This window comes from Cicer arietinum, chromosome 2 (genome assembly GCF_000331145.2).
Source record: "Cicer arietinum cultivar CDC Frontier isolate Library 1 chromosome 2, Cicar.CDCFrontier_v2.0, whole genome shotgun sequence".
Taxonomy (NCBI): domain Eukaryota; kingdom Viridiplantae; phylum Streptophyta; class Magnoliopsida; order Fabales; family Fabaceae; genus Cicer; species Cicer arietinum.
Window position 1 is genome coordinate 48,001,022 of NC_021161.2, and position 15,257 is coordinate 48,016,278.

General features: G+C 27.2%; 1 pseudogene; it reads right to left on the minus strand.

Moving 5' to 3' along the window:
• Nucleotides 1-11,686: 11,686 nt before the first annotated feature.
• Nucleotides 11,687-14,962, minus strand: LOC101492725 (arogenate dehydratase 2-like; annotated as a pseudogene).
• Between the last annotated feature and the right edge of the window lie 295 nt (nucleotides 14,963-15,257).

The following is a 15,257-nucleotide window of genomic DNA, read 5'->3' on the forward strand; positions in this document are numbered from 1 at the left end:
TAACATGTCTCACAAAACTAATATGTATCACTGAGTAAGGTCTTCACATTACAATGTTTCAACAATTTATCTAGTACTTTATTGTTTGGGTATTCAGGCTTTATGTGCTAACTTTCTTTGACAAATATGTAGGTACATTAGTCTTTATAGGATTGGGGACTAGCATTTGAAACTTGATACAAACCTTATTTAAGTCTCCCTTTCAAAAGAGCCTTCCATGTCAGCTTGTCATTCACATAACAACATTCAACATCAAATTCAACAATGATATTATTCTCAACAGTTGACTTAGATACACTTAGTAAAGTTTTGGTGATTTCAGGTACATATAGGACATTATGCAGGTTTAGGTACATATAGGACATTAAGGAATTCTTATCATTGTGCTAAGCGAGATCTTGGAACTTGCCAGGATGGTGGTCACATGGTTGCTAGCACAACTGCCAAAATACCATTCATAGTCTTGCCCATTGTAGGGTGAAGCTATGAATGCATTGTTATTTGTTCATTCTGTTATTTTGCTAGTTCATGAATATGACTTATCAAAACAATAGTAACATTGTACAATAGTGTGACCAACTTTTGTGCATACCTAACAAACTAGTTTGGCCATTCTTCCTACTCCTCTGCCACCTCTCATGCTTCTAAAGTATGATCATTTCTGATTTCCATGCACGGCGAACTTTTTGCCTTTGAAATAAATCTTGTTTGCAAAGTTAATAGATGCATTCGACGTGAGAGTGGTGAGATTGTTCAACTGTTTCAGCCTGGTTTCATAGATTAAAAGTTGAATCTGTTGATCAACCCAATTGAGGTTGGTCTCGTCAGATAGTTTGACATCTACTTGATTGTAATAATAATCCAAGCCATTTAGTGTTTGAATCATTAAATCATACTTTGGCTTAAGTGCTCTTACAAGCTTCAGTTTGTCGGTTAGATTCTTCATTTTGACAAGATATTCCTCCATCTTCAACCCTCATTTCTGAGTGCTATGGAATTTCGACTTGAGGTACATAATGTGAGACTTTGTGCTTCATCCCACAATTGCTTAGATGTTTCACCATATAGCAATTGTGTGGCAATGTCTATTGTCACAAAGTTTAACAATCATCCTAACAGTTTTTGATATTGTGCTTGCCATTTTTCAAACTCTGAATTGGTTTGTTTGCATTTGTCTGCAACAATGATGAATTGTTCAGGGCACTCTTTGGTTTCCAGCATGTAGCAGTTGAGTCTGCAAGCTCTGATGACTAGTATACCTACTGACTTCCATTAGGGATAATTGTCTCTGTCCAACTTTACAGAAACAATTGATGGGAGACCATTTTTAAGTTTTGTATCACATAAGGCATGGTTGAATTGGATCGAAGGATCGAGAGTCTTCAAGGTTAAGTGCTCTAATACAAGTTAGAATTATAAATAATGTTATTATGTATTTCATTCACATATTGTCTGTAAATTTACACAAGGATGAATCAATTTGATCCTACAATTATGCAAACAATAATTACATGAATAATAAAAATAAATAGGATAATTGTTGATATAAAACCATAAAATGTTACACTAAATAGAGTTATGAGATAGCAAAGAGTCAAATGAACGTGTCTTGATCCTTTTTCTAATTCTCCCCCTCAAATTGATGGTGCAAGAGTCGCCCCAAGTTTCTCTCTCAACATGTTGAATCTTGTGAAATTGAGCGGCTTAGTCAAGCAATATGCTATTTGATCTGTTGGAATATGGTATCATAACATATAAATGTTAATTATGTTTAGATAGTGGGAATTGCATTATGTACCTTCTTAGTCCGAGAGTTAAAAGTAAATTCATTGAAATGGGCTAGCATCTCTCCACCATAAATCTACATTAACAAAAAAAAAAAATGGAAATTGCACTACAACAAACAAATAAATGGCATTTTCTCTATCTATCTATATAAGCATACATGTTTGTATTGTGCGAGTACGTAGTTGATATATCCTCAAGCTCGAGAATGAGATTTATCATTTCCAATGCCATTATGTGTTTATTTAGCACAAATCGAACACACCTTTAATATCATCGATGAAAAGATATAAGCGAAGCTAAGAATATGGATGTTATAACTAGTTAGAGGCATATATGCAACAAAAAGGCCATAGCCAAGTGCACAGTCCAAATATATGATGAGAGCATGAAAAGCTACTTTATGATGAGTCTCAATGTGAGTACTAATTAATTTTTCTTTGTAACAATAAAGTAATTTTTCAAATATTACAAAATATTAATCATATAAAATTTAATTCTAAAATGTATTCTTAATAATAAGTAAAACTTTTATATATCTTTTATAAATGTTGTATAAATATAATGTTAGTGGATTTACACCCACTAATTTTTTAGTCGGTGTAAATTGATAAGGTACTATTATAATTTTTTTAAAGGCATCTTAAGGTGTATCTTGTTAATTTACACCAATTAATAAGTTAGCGGGTGAAAATTAGTAAATTTTAACTAATTTTTTTTTAAATAAATAAATGACATCTCTCAATATATATTGATTTTTTTAATTTAAAATTACTTTAAATTTTAAAATAAAGCAATCTATTAAATTGAAAATATATTATATTGAATTAAAATTTAAATATAATATTTAATTGAATATAAAATAACTATATATTTTGAATTCAAATAAAAAAGAAATTTGATAAAAAGACAAAAAGAACATAGTATAAAAATGTATATTTTGTTTTCATTTTAAAATTCAAAATTAATATTTTTTTTCAAAATTGAACAATTATTAGTTTTTTTATATGACATTTTTATCTATATTTTCAAATTTCTCATTGGATTTTTCTTTGTCATAAAGACCGAGATACAATCTCTTCACCTTAAAATTTTGTTATACAATAAAATATTTATGTAACAAAAGACAATAAATTATACAGATAAACTCGCACGCTAGTGTCCGTCTTTTCTTAAATTATGTAAATAAATGATAAATAGAATAAAGAAAAAAAACTAATTTCACATCTTTTAAAAAAAATAGTCAACTTCATTTAATTTGTCTCTAATAAAATAATAAAGAAAATATTAATGAATACCTATAAAACATTACTTAAGAAAATAAATATAAAAATATTATCTTGAGATTCGACTTTTAAAAATTTTAAAAATCGATGTTTCCAATATAAAATTTATATTGTAGGTTTTTTAACTAATGTCCTTAAATATTAGTTTGTTAAATTTTATTCATATTTGTGAGGGAAAATTCTGTATGTCTTTTGTTTATACTAGTACTAAGTAAGACAAGAGGGTTACAATTTTGTTGTCCTCCTCACACATAGGAGGGTTACAATTTTGTTGTCCTCCTCACACATAGGATCTGAATAGTCCCATTTCAACAGTTATAAAGGACATCATGGCTGTACTGGTAATAAACACGAAAAGATTAATAACTATTTATAGTGGAATTTAGACTTTCATGGTTGTAAATGGTAGTATAGTACCTACCATTTTACAATTGTGTTCGGTTAAACTCCACAATCTACAAGTAGGTGACGTGCTCTTTGTTGTTGGACCACCACGTCCATCCTACAATACATTCTAGTATTTTACCACTGTACTAGCTATATACTTTGTTGAATTTTTTTTAATAATAAAGAAAAATTGAACAATAGAAAGAAAAAAAAAGTAGTAGTAATTTTAAGATCGTTCATAAAAATTAACTATTTATATATGTAATATATACAAATTAAATTATAGTATTATTCACCAAAAATAGAACAAATACATATATTTTATTTATGAGAGAAAAATATAGGAATCAGAGAAGCGAATTTTTAAGATCGTGACCGTCCAATTACGAAAAAGAAGAGTTGGCCGTACGATTTAATGATGGTGGGTTCGTGGATTGTGACATCGCCTATAGTTTTGCAGTAGTCGTCATGAGGGTAAAGATGTCCTTTCATATAGTGTCAGAAGACTCAGAAGTTCTGGCGAAAAGATCATGATAGAGCATTGACGTATCGGATTTGCGGAAAATCGTCGCCGTTAAAGTGAAGGATATGGAGGTTGGATACAAGACGCGTGGTAAAAGAACGAACCAAATTGATTGAAAAAGTCAGTGGTGGGCCATCGTTTTCCATTGTCGGCAATTTTCTTTAATTACTTCTTTTAATGAAAGTTTTATTTTAATTACTACTTACTATTACTACTTCCTCTCTTATAAAAATGATAATAGTAATTGACAAAATATCCTGCTATTAAAAATATACTAAAATATTTTATTTTTATTTTTTCTTTTAAGAAGTACACAGTTTTCAAAAAAATTGTTATTTTAATAATTGAATAATTATTTATTTAATAAATTGAAAATAATAAAAATATTTAAAAAATAAAATATTATCAATAAAATATATTAAATCGAAAAAAAATATAAAAAATTTATTAATAAATTAAGTGACTAATTTATCTACAAAATATAAAAGAATTGTTAAAATAATATAACACGTTATTTATTTTAATAAATATATTAAATTGCATTTTTTTAATATAATATATTTTATTTAATTTTATTAATAGTATTTTATTTTTAAAAATAATTTTTTATTTTTATTTATTAAATAAATAATTATTCAATTATTAAAATAAAAAAAAATTTAAATATGTGTATATGATTGCATTTCCGGGATGCGACCTCCTACTTAAAATTTTTTTCTCTTGAACTGGTCGTGGGATGAATCCTCTTAACGAAAAAAATGTAAAATATTTTGTTATATATATTTTTTATAGTAGAGTATTTTGATTACTTTAAAAAACAAAAAAAAAAACAAAAAAAGATAATATTGAAATAAAAATATATATATATATATATATATATATATTATATATATATATATATATATATATATATATATATATATTTGATTGGTTTATATTTTACTCAAAAATATAACATGTTCTGTAAATTAATTTTAAATTCACTGATAATAAAAAAAATTTATATTGTAATTTTATTATATTTGTAATTTTTATAATTAATTAATTACTTAATTGACCATTTTTATTGATTGTCAATGTTTATACAAATAATGTATATTTAATAAAATTTATTTCATCTACCCAACAAAATTCTAAAGAAACAAATAAAAAATAATAAATAAGAGAAATAAAATGATAATTTTGTTAAATTAGTTTTATTAATTATTCGTGTTATTTATTTATCATAAATGTAATGTAAAAGGAAAAATAATAACATCATAATATTTATTTGTTTCTACTCAACATAATATTTATTGTTGAGTATTAAGTGCATTTCAAACAATATAAAATTATAAAAATATTTATTATTCGTTTGATGAACAAGTGACATTTTGTGTCAATTTAATGTTCGTTGAATTAACAGGATTTGATAAAGTAATTTAATTTTTTATTATATCTTGTCTTTACTTTTGTAATTATAATTTATATCATAAATATGAACTAAGTTAAAAATAAATAGAATATGATAATTACATTAATTTATTTAATTTTTGTTATAAAATATGATAAATATGCAAAATTAAAATTTAGTTATAAAAAATATATAATTTAATATAAAATCAAAATATTAATAATTAACTTCAAAATATATGTATTGTTATTTTTTGACACAAAAATATGTATGATTTATGACAAAAATAGTTTTTTCATTTTTATAATATAATAAATTACTATTTAAAATAATAAAAATTTAAAAATAAAAATATTTTTATTCGAGGATAATTTTTTTTCTTCATTTATATATATCATATTTTGATTGACTTTATTCAACAAATAAAATAAAATAATTTAGATATCTGTTAGTTTTTTTTTAAATTAAATTATTTATTTATAAATATCAATAGATTTTTTTTAAAATATAAAATTATTCAATTTTTTTTGGTTACTAGTTTTTTGTTGTTTTATAATATTTAAATGTATTATATAAGTTAATTTGAAAAAATAATAATAATATATTATAATTTTTATACTCAAATATAATATATATTTTTTTATTATGATAAAATAATATTAAAATATCGGAAATATGAGTTCTAACATGCATTACTCTATTCTTTTCAAACTTAATGTGGGTAAGATACTCATTTGTAAAATTAAATAAAACAAAATCGCATGGTGCAGCATGATGAGGTTCCCACAATCCACAATTTAGTTGGTTTTTTTCTTAAAAAAATTGAGAACTATTCATCTTCAACTTTGAGTGAGTCACTTTGACCTATTTGTTCTATACGTTATTTTAAGTATATTAAATTATAGAAAACATATAATCAATAGGTTAAAAATTTCAAATGATATTTTAAAACAAACTGCTCAAAAACTCAAATCAAATTATTAAATTACCGAAAAAGAAGGAAGAAAAAACAAATAACCAACTACACAGGCAAAACGTGGATATAATAATACCAAATGTTAGAAAATTTTCAACATTTCTTTAGGTTTATGAAAACAAAACAAAAATACAGTATTCACTAAATATAGAATAATTTAACTAATAAAATTAATTCTACCCGTATTATTACAAAGGGAAGAGTTACTATTTGCTCTTATCTTCTAAATTTTCATTCTCCTACTATAAAATGATGTATCAAACAATAAATGAAATAGAGTTGTTTAGAGGCCAACAATTATTTATAGATATTATATCATCAAGAATACTTGTTTCTCATTATACTACTATGATAATAGAATACTTGTTTCTCATTATACTACTATGATAATGTTCATGAAAACTACAACATTTTATGTCTATACCATAATCAAGTTTTAATTTGAAGAAGACTTTTTTAAAAAAAATTACTAAAAATGATATTCATTCATTTAAATCGGTATAAATTATATGATCGAGGATAATACAATTCAAAGTTGTTAAAATAAAAAATAATGAATCTGTTAACAAAATCGCAATATTCAAATTAATAGTATAAAATGACAAAATGCATATAAGTATGACTAAATTGAAGTGTTTAAAATATTAATGTTTCTGAAGTTATAATATCGAAGACACCAAAATCATTGATTAATATGCACTAATACTATATCAAATTTTGATCTAACAATCTGAACCAAACGAATGTCATAACAAGACAAAAAAAGTAGACAATGTTGCACTAAAACAACACTGCACTCAAACAACAAAATCACGTACGAAACATGAAATAAAACTATCTACATGTGAAAACTACTTTATATATGTATAAAGAGAGAGATTTTTGGCATAAAATAGCCATAAAGCATCATTTGAGGAATAAGAAGAAGATCAAGAGTCATTGTTAGGTTTTAAACTTGTGAGGACCGTTAGATTACTAAAATAAATTTTAGGATTGTTTATAATGTTATACTTTTAGGATTATATTTTATATTACTTATCATTATTATTATTTGTTATTGATTTAAGATTTGATCCACGTATTTCTATAAAAAGTGATTGATACTATTTAGGATTTTGTATCAAATTATTATTTACTAATAGTTTTACTAATCCTATTATTAAAGTTTTAGAATCCATTTAATTTGTGAAAACATTTTTTGTTTTAATTTTTTAAAATGTGTGTTAATTTTATTTGTTCATAAAAAGTTAAAGATTTTTGAAATAAATAATTATTTATATTAAAAAAACAATGAATATATATAATTTATTATTTTCAAAAATATAAATCTATTAGCTAGCATTTCACCTTATTTCTCTGACAATGATTCACTTCAAAAATCTTCTATCAAAATAAAATCACATATATTTAGAAAAAGAAAACACAAAATATTTTCACAATGCAAACAACGACATTAGTTTTCTTTCTCTTTCTCCCCGTTTGTCTTTTTTATATGAATGTCTATTATTAATATCTCTTTGTCTTTTTCTATCTATTCTTAATAAGATTATAGGTTGTTTGAATATTGTATATACCAAACTATTATTTGAGGTGTTTAACTTGATTTTTTTAATATAAAATCCTGTTGATTTCTGCATTATATATGATTTTTAATATTTAACAGCAATTTTAGTGAAACAAAATATTATTTTCCATTAAACAAATTATAATTTGAAAAACTATTAGTATGCTTTTAATCCATATTACGATGTTATCACTCTTTTTCTAATGATAATATTTTATTTAAATATATAATTTTTATGATAAAGTTTTTTATATTTGATTGTGTAATATGTATCTTCAACTAACATATTGACATTTAATCATAATATTTTATTTAAATATATAATTTTTGAGATAAAGTTTTTATATTTGATTGTTTAATATGTATCTTCAACTCACATATTAACATTTGCCACCGCTTTTTTCTTTGTAAGCTTAAAGTGATGTCATGGAAAAAATGTTTATAGACAATCAATCCACAATTTTGTTTTAGTCAAATTTTTCCCATCCAATATAGAAGAGAAAACAAAAATAGAATTTTAAGAAATTTATGTAATAAATACGGGTCCTCTTATATCCAACAACAACAAGGCATTTCCTTGGTAACATTATTTCATCATGTAACCTTCTCTCAATGTAGAAAGTAAAAAAAATCACCGAACTCATCGCTTAGCATGTGAGTGGATCCTCTCCACTAAAATGAAGTTAGAGATAAAGAGAATAAAAAATTAAGAGAAATAGATAAAATTAATGAGGGAGATTAAAAGGTGGAGAAAGTGTGTAGAGAAGATTGATGAAGAGGATCTACATTCGTTGATTTGTCTTGACCCAAAAATAATTGATTAGATCTAACCCTAATAAAAAAAAAATACGACGAAAGTGTGAAAAAAGACTTGACTTGTTGACCTTCGGGGCACTCGTCCCATCCGGGAAGACATAAAGTTAAAAATCCACTAATCAAATAGGCTAATATATGGTTTCTAGTAATGATATGCAAAGTTATTATGCCATATATGTTGTTCGTTTTTTAGTCGGTTCTTTAATGATGTAAGGAACATTTATGTGTGTAACTTTTGTTATATTTTTGGCACAAGTGGAAGGGAATTCAATTTCATGCACGAGACATCTTTCAAAGTATTTGTAGATTGCACAAAAATATATTTGTATGAATATGTATTGCTATTTGATGTTCTGAGACCAACTCAGTATTGTCTTGTATGGCCTCGTGTTATTGAGTATGTAGCTCATCATATTTTGTCAGGTTAAATATTGAATTCAAACATAAACATTGATCTAGTGTAATTTAATGGGCGAATAAGTGACACATTAACCAATCTACTATGTCTTTCATACATCACAAAATAGAGACCCATATATATAATCTTAGATAACATTATACCTCACATGCATATTTATTTTTTGTTGTAAGAATAATAAATAAATTGAGTTTATTAAGTATATACTTATGAAGGGACAAACCCACTCCATTGATAATGTCTTCAAGAGGTTGTACTTGGTTTTGGAAAATATATTTTTAGCGACTAATACAATGAAAAAAATAAAATTATTTGTATGACAAAAAGAAAGACTTATGTTATATATTGTGCTTCTACTGTGTTTTGATTTTTGTAAATACACTTCACTAGTGTAATTAAACCTTGTTAGATCGGTTCCTATGTACTTGTTAGATTGGTTTCTTATCCGATCTAACATCAAGCGTTGTAATAAATAGTTAATTATTAAATCAGCTAAAATAATAGATGTAACAAGTCACATTCAAAAATGATTTATTAGATCGGTTAAATTTGAACCAATATAACAAGTCAAATTCAAAATTAATCTATTAGATCGATTAAATTTGAACAAATATAACAAGTTAAATTCAAAATTGATTTATTACATCGGTTAAATTTGAACCAATATAACAAGTCATATTCAAAATTGTTTATTTTATCGATGAGCCAATCGATTTAAATAATTAACTTTTTAATTTTTTGTTCTTTATAACTTTCACCCCTTACATATGCATCCTCATAATTTCACATATAATATTATTAACTAGAATTTCTCATTCAACCATAAAACACAAAACTTCATACGAAGCTTTATATTTAAAAATCAATGACAATGAGTCATAATTTTTTTACAAAATCTAAATTATCAAATTTAGAGCTACATAATATTCACTAGTTAAAAAAAATTGTCTTCTATTAACAGTCTAAAGATACTAAAATGATACAAGTGCTTCAAACATTTTCTATTAGTTCAAGAATCAAGTTTGCACAACGTTGTCGGACATTCATCATTTCTTCATCTTCGAATGGTTTTGATTCTCCAAATATCTGAATTATAAACATTGAAATAACAAAGTTATCTAAATCATATGACCATAAAAATTATAAGTAGTTAATTAATACTAACTTTGAAAAAATCTATAATAAGCTATAATACATAAATATATTTTCCTAAATGGAGGGTCCTACGATACAAGTAGTGACACATAGCTTCAAAAATCAAATTTTCAAATCAGAAACAGAAACAATAAACACATAGAAAGGTTGTATAGAAACAACAATTACAGTATAGTTAAGGTAAATTTATTGCCCAATCTGTCCAATGGATTGTAACACTTGAAACCAAACTCAAAATCATATCAATTAACATTTATTGTATTTATTCTATTGTATAGTTGTTCAATATTAATTTTTGAATTAGAATCATATTAAGAATTGAATTAGCAAATCATATCAATTAACATTTATTGTATTTATTCTACATATTATAAATAGAGGAATAAAAAAATAACACCTGCTGACATATTTTTTCTAAATGCAGCAAATCAAATTAACAATATGAATGCTCCAATTACCACGGATTCAAGTCAGTTGCAACACCTTATGACTATGGAGCAGGGAAATAACAACATCTGAACCATTTCAACCATGACTAGTTTATGAAACCACCACCATTGATCACTTGAACTACTTGTGTTACCTTGGATTCAATATAAACACAATTAAGGTTATCTAATCAATATATATCATTCATTTAGCTCATATCTAATCAATGTAGAATTAGTTACTCACACTTAAATTCCAACAACCAATCATTTGCAAGACCAAATCACCAATGACTATTAGTTTAAATTAATAATTGCTTTTACAATGCAAGGCTTACATAGTGTGCATATGGTAATTGAGAGAAATAACAACATCTGAACCATTTCAACCAGGGCTAGTTTATGAAACCACCACCATTGATCACTTGAACTACTTGTGTTACCTTGGATTCAATATAAACACAATTAAGGTTATCTAATCAATATATATCATTCATTTAGCTCATATCTAATCAATGTAGAATTAGTTACTCACACTTAAATTCCAACAACCAATCATTTGCAAGACCAAATCACCAATGACTATTAGTTTAAATTAATATTTGCTTTTACAATGCAAGACTTACATAGTGTGCATATGATAATTGTCTTTTTAATACAGCTTGAGGGTAATGCATGTTTTCTTTGTAACTATTGTAGCCATAGCAATTAAATAAGTTTTTTGAGCAATAGATTGGAGTTAGAAGAAGAGTGCTCAAGGTTTGATAATATTAGAATTAGAAATAGAAACAGTTTCAATTACATAATAACACAAACAAACAAATAAAACAAAGCATATTGAAACAAACATATTGACTATTTAATAGGCATCAGATAACCAAACTTATCAAATGTCGCCATTAGCAAGATTTTTAAGTAAAGATTGGAGTTAGAAGAAGAGTGCTCAAGGTTTGGATACATAACAATAAGCACAATCTTGCCAAAAAATTACATAATTATTCTTGTATATATTGATAAATTTTTATTAAATATGAAAGACTTAAATTACCTTTATAAAATAACTCTTACACTAAAAAAATCATGCATGTTCAACAAAATGATTTTCAAACATCTTGATCATTTAGTCTGTTACTACTCCTATATCACAACAAAGCCAGATAGAAAGAAGAGTACTCTCTTAACGTTCGAACATTGTCAGTTGGGGCAGCTCTAACTGCTCTTGAAGAGTGGATGTGGACACTGACCAAAATTATTAAGAAGGATGAGGCACTACCAGAGCTATTCTTAGCACAACTGGTACTGGTGCTCATAAGTTTGCCCAAGGACTCAATAGCAAATTCTTATTTATATTCTTTCTTTTCTTCCTACCAAAGATGTTGTAAGAAGTTCCATATTAGCACCAAATTAGAGGTACTTGTGGACTCATTTATCTGTCTTTGATTTTCTAATTCCTCGAGCTAAGTACGCCAAAAATCAGAATTCAACAAATTGCCTCTTAGATCTTGTGGGAAGATTATTGGACAAATCTAATCTATTTGGAATTTTTGTTAATGCAAACCAAGTTAGTTCTTTAATATCTTCTGTTGCAAAGAACAAAGTTCAACATCTTCATTTCAACCTAGGTGATGTAACTACTACTACTAACTGTGTACTACCCCTTAGTTTCCTAGCTTTTGAGTATTTGAATACGCTCTATTTAGGACTCAGACTCACTCTTCATATTCCTAGTGTTATTTGTTTTCCTAGCTTTTGAGTATTTGATACGCCACTACCATTGGTGGCGTGTCAAATATGTGTCTCCATATATGGAGTGTATACTTATCATTATTATTAATAAATATTTTATATTGCGCAAATCTTATTATTGCACCTTGCCCCAAGAAGACAACTAACCTTTGAAAGATTAATTTGACGCAGGGCAAAAACAACAATGGCCTTGAAAAGTATACCAGGACCCTCTTCTAAAGGAAAAAACTATACTTGTCTGAGAATTCAATAGCACAATCAACAACAATATTAAATGCTGATGTCAGTAAGTATAAAACCAAACAACTGGAGAGACATGATGCATTTCGCGAGTCCAGTAATTTCAGCTATTTATGCTATTTGAAGGTACCTTAAATGGCTTGTCTGTGCCTGGAAGTATTGGTTCTCGCGCCAACACTAAAAATCGGGTGACATTATCACTATCATCCTGCCAATGCAAATCCATTGGTCACCAAATCCATGATAAACACAAATTGTCTACCATGTAATTTAAAACACACTGACACATAGACCCAGACCTGAATGTCTCGAGCAAGTACATTTAAGCCATAGATCTCTGCAGCAGCAGAGCTAGCAACATCTCCTGCATCTTGTAGTTCATGGAGGGCAATATGCTATAATTTGTAACTATGTTAGGATAACTGATATTGAAAAACAAGTCAACAATAACAGTAGATACTAGAGAGTCAAAATCTATAATACCCTTCAAGACATATGCATGTGTAGTGAGAGGAGGAGGGGGGTATGACTCTTGAGAAGAGTAAAAAAAAAAAGGTATTTTTGTCTTTCTGGTGTTGTTAGAATAAGTTGTCTGTTGGTTAAGTAACACAAATTTAGAGTATTGTCCTAGACGCCACCTTTAGTTTATGGCAATGGTCAATGTATCAAAATGCACAATTTTTAATCTATCATTGCATCAAATGTTGGGCTTCCAGTAAATATTTTTCATTACTTGATTACTTTAACCAGAGCCCTATATATGGACACTTGTCAACCAAAACCTTCAAAAATTAAACACGGAGCAAAACAAAAACCGTGAGCTATCTAGTGCATCATTTTTTAAGCAAGTCAAGCATACACAATCGTGATCATTAATTAATCAACAAAAACACTTGAAATGATACAAGAAAAACAACTCCCAACAATTCTCCACTTACTTTTGCAGCATCCGCTGTATCATCTACTGCTTCTCTGACAAAGCCCAACCTTGCCAGGGTGTTCTCACATTGTGGAAGAGCCTAAAACATCACCACTTTGGGTTAGTTTATAGTTAGAAAAAAAAGTAAGGTATAAAATGTCAGAGTCACACTTGTGGATGACTAAGAACACGTTTCAAATTCTCAAGTTTAACACCATGGTTAGCCGTCAAACAATGATGGACTGCATATTTTACTTCTCCTACTACATGTAACCTGTGCCTGAGTAAAAGGTCATAATTTATGTGGATGCTCCCTCCCAAAGAATTCTCAATTGGCAAAACTGCTCTGTCTACAAGCCACCTTTCAACAACCTATCATGGGAATCCGAGATCACGAAAAATAAAGAGACTACAAACAGTTATAAACTAACCATCTTGACAATCAGAAAGTAAGAACTAACTGGAATATGCTATTTTGAGATTTTATTAGTTATAACTTGTAATGCAAAACTACCAGAGTTATATGAGCAAATACGACATCATTGCACAAATTAATCAAGGTTAACATAGGTTTTGCAACTTATATTCACCAAACACTAAAACTAACATCAAAATAAAATGAAAATCCATAAAGAAAACCACTACGCAGAAGTGCAAACAAGTTCAAGTTCAATCGCCCACCTAAGTACAACCTATGAAGCATGGGTACTTTCTAATAGTGGACCAGGCAATAACCTCGCCAATTTTGATCCGACAACTCCTGATAAATTTGATACACTCATCATTCATCTCTCCAATTTAGGATCATGTTAATTTGCTATGGTGAAAATCCACCCTCGACTACAGATTGTCATTTCTGGATTAATAACCTTATTTTAATTGACAAACAATTTTACTATATACAAAGTTTATTATTTACTATACCTCTCCAACATTATAATAGTAGATATATTTTACAATTTCAAAAATAAGAGTACGAACACATTAAGCAACAACCAACACAAATCACAAACTCAAATTGACAAATGTGTTTAAAAAATTATAGCATTAGACTTATTATTAACAGAGACGATATCACAAACACATAACATGCAGTTTTAAAAGGATGATTGAAAATTAGGATAACTACTACTACTCAAATTTCTCCATCAATTAAAAATTAATAATAAGAATAATTAACAATGAAATAATTTTAGATTGTTGAGTAACAAACAAAAATTATTAGAAAATTACCGAAGAAAGCCACAAACACTTCTCGTAGTGAAAGAAATTGACTGAAAGCTGCGCCGGACCAACTCTCCGGCGATGAAGGCTAAAAGCTGCGATTCATGATTCACGTTTTCACTGAAGGATGAAGGTTAAATGTGGAAGGATGAAAATGTTTTAAGTGAAGGATGAAGGTTAAATATGAAAAATGAGTTTGGATTCGCGGGTTTGGATTCGTGGGTTTGTGGGTTTGCAGAAGGGTGAAGAAGAACGAATGATGAAGATGAAAAAATGAAAGGGTTGACACGCGTGATTTCTTATTCTTTAGTTAACTTAGGGAATTTTTTTTTAAAGGCTTGTTAGATCGGTCTAACAGAACAGATCTAACAAAATTTGTAATAATAACAAATTTGCC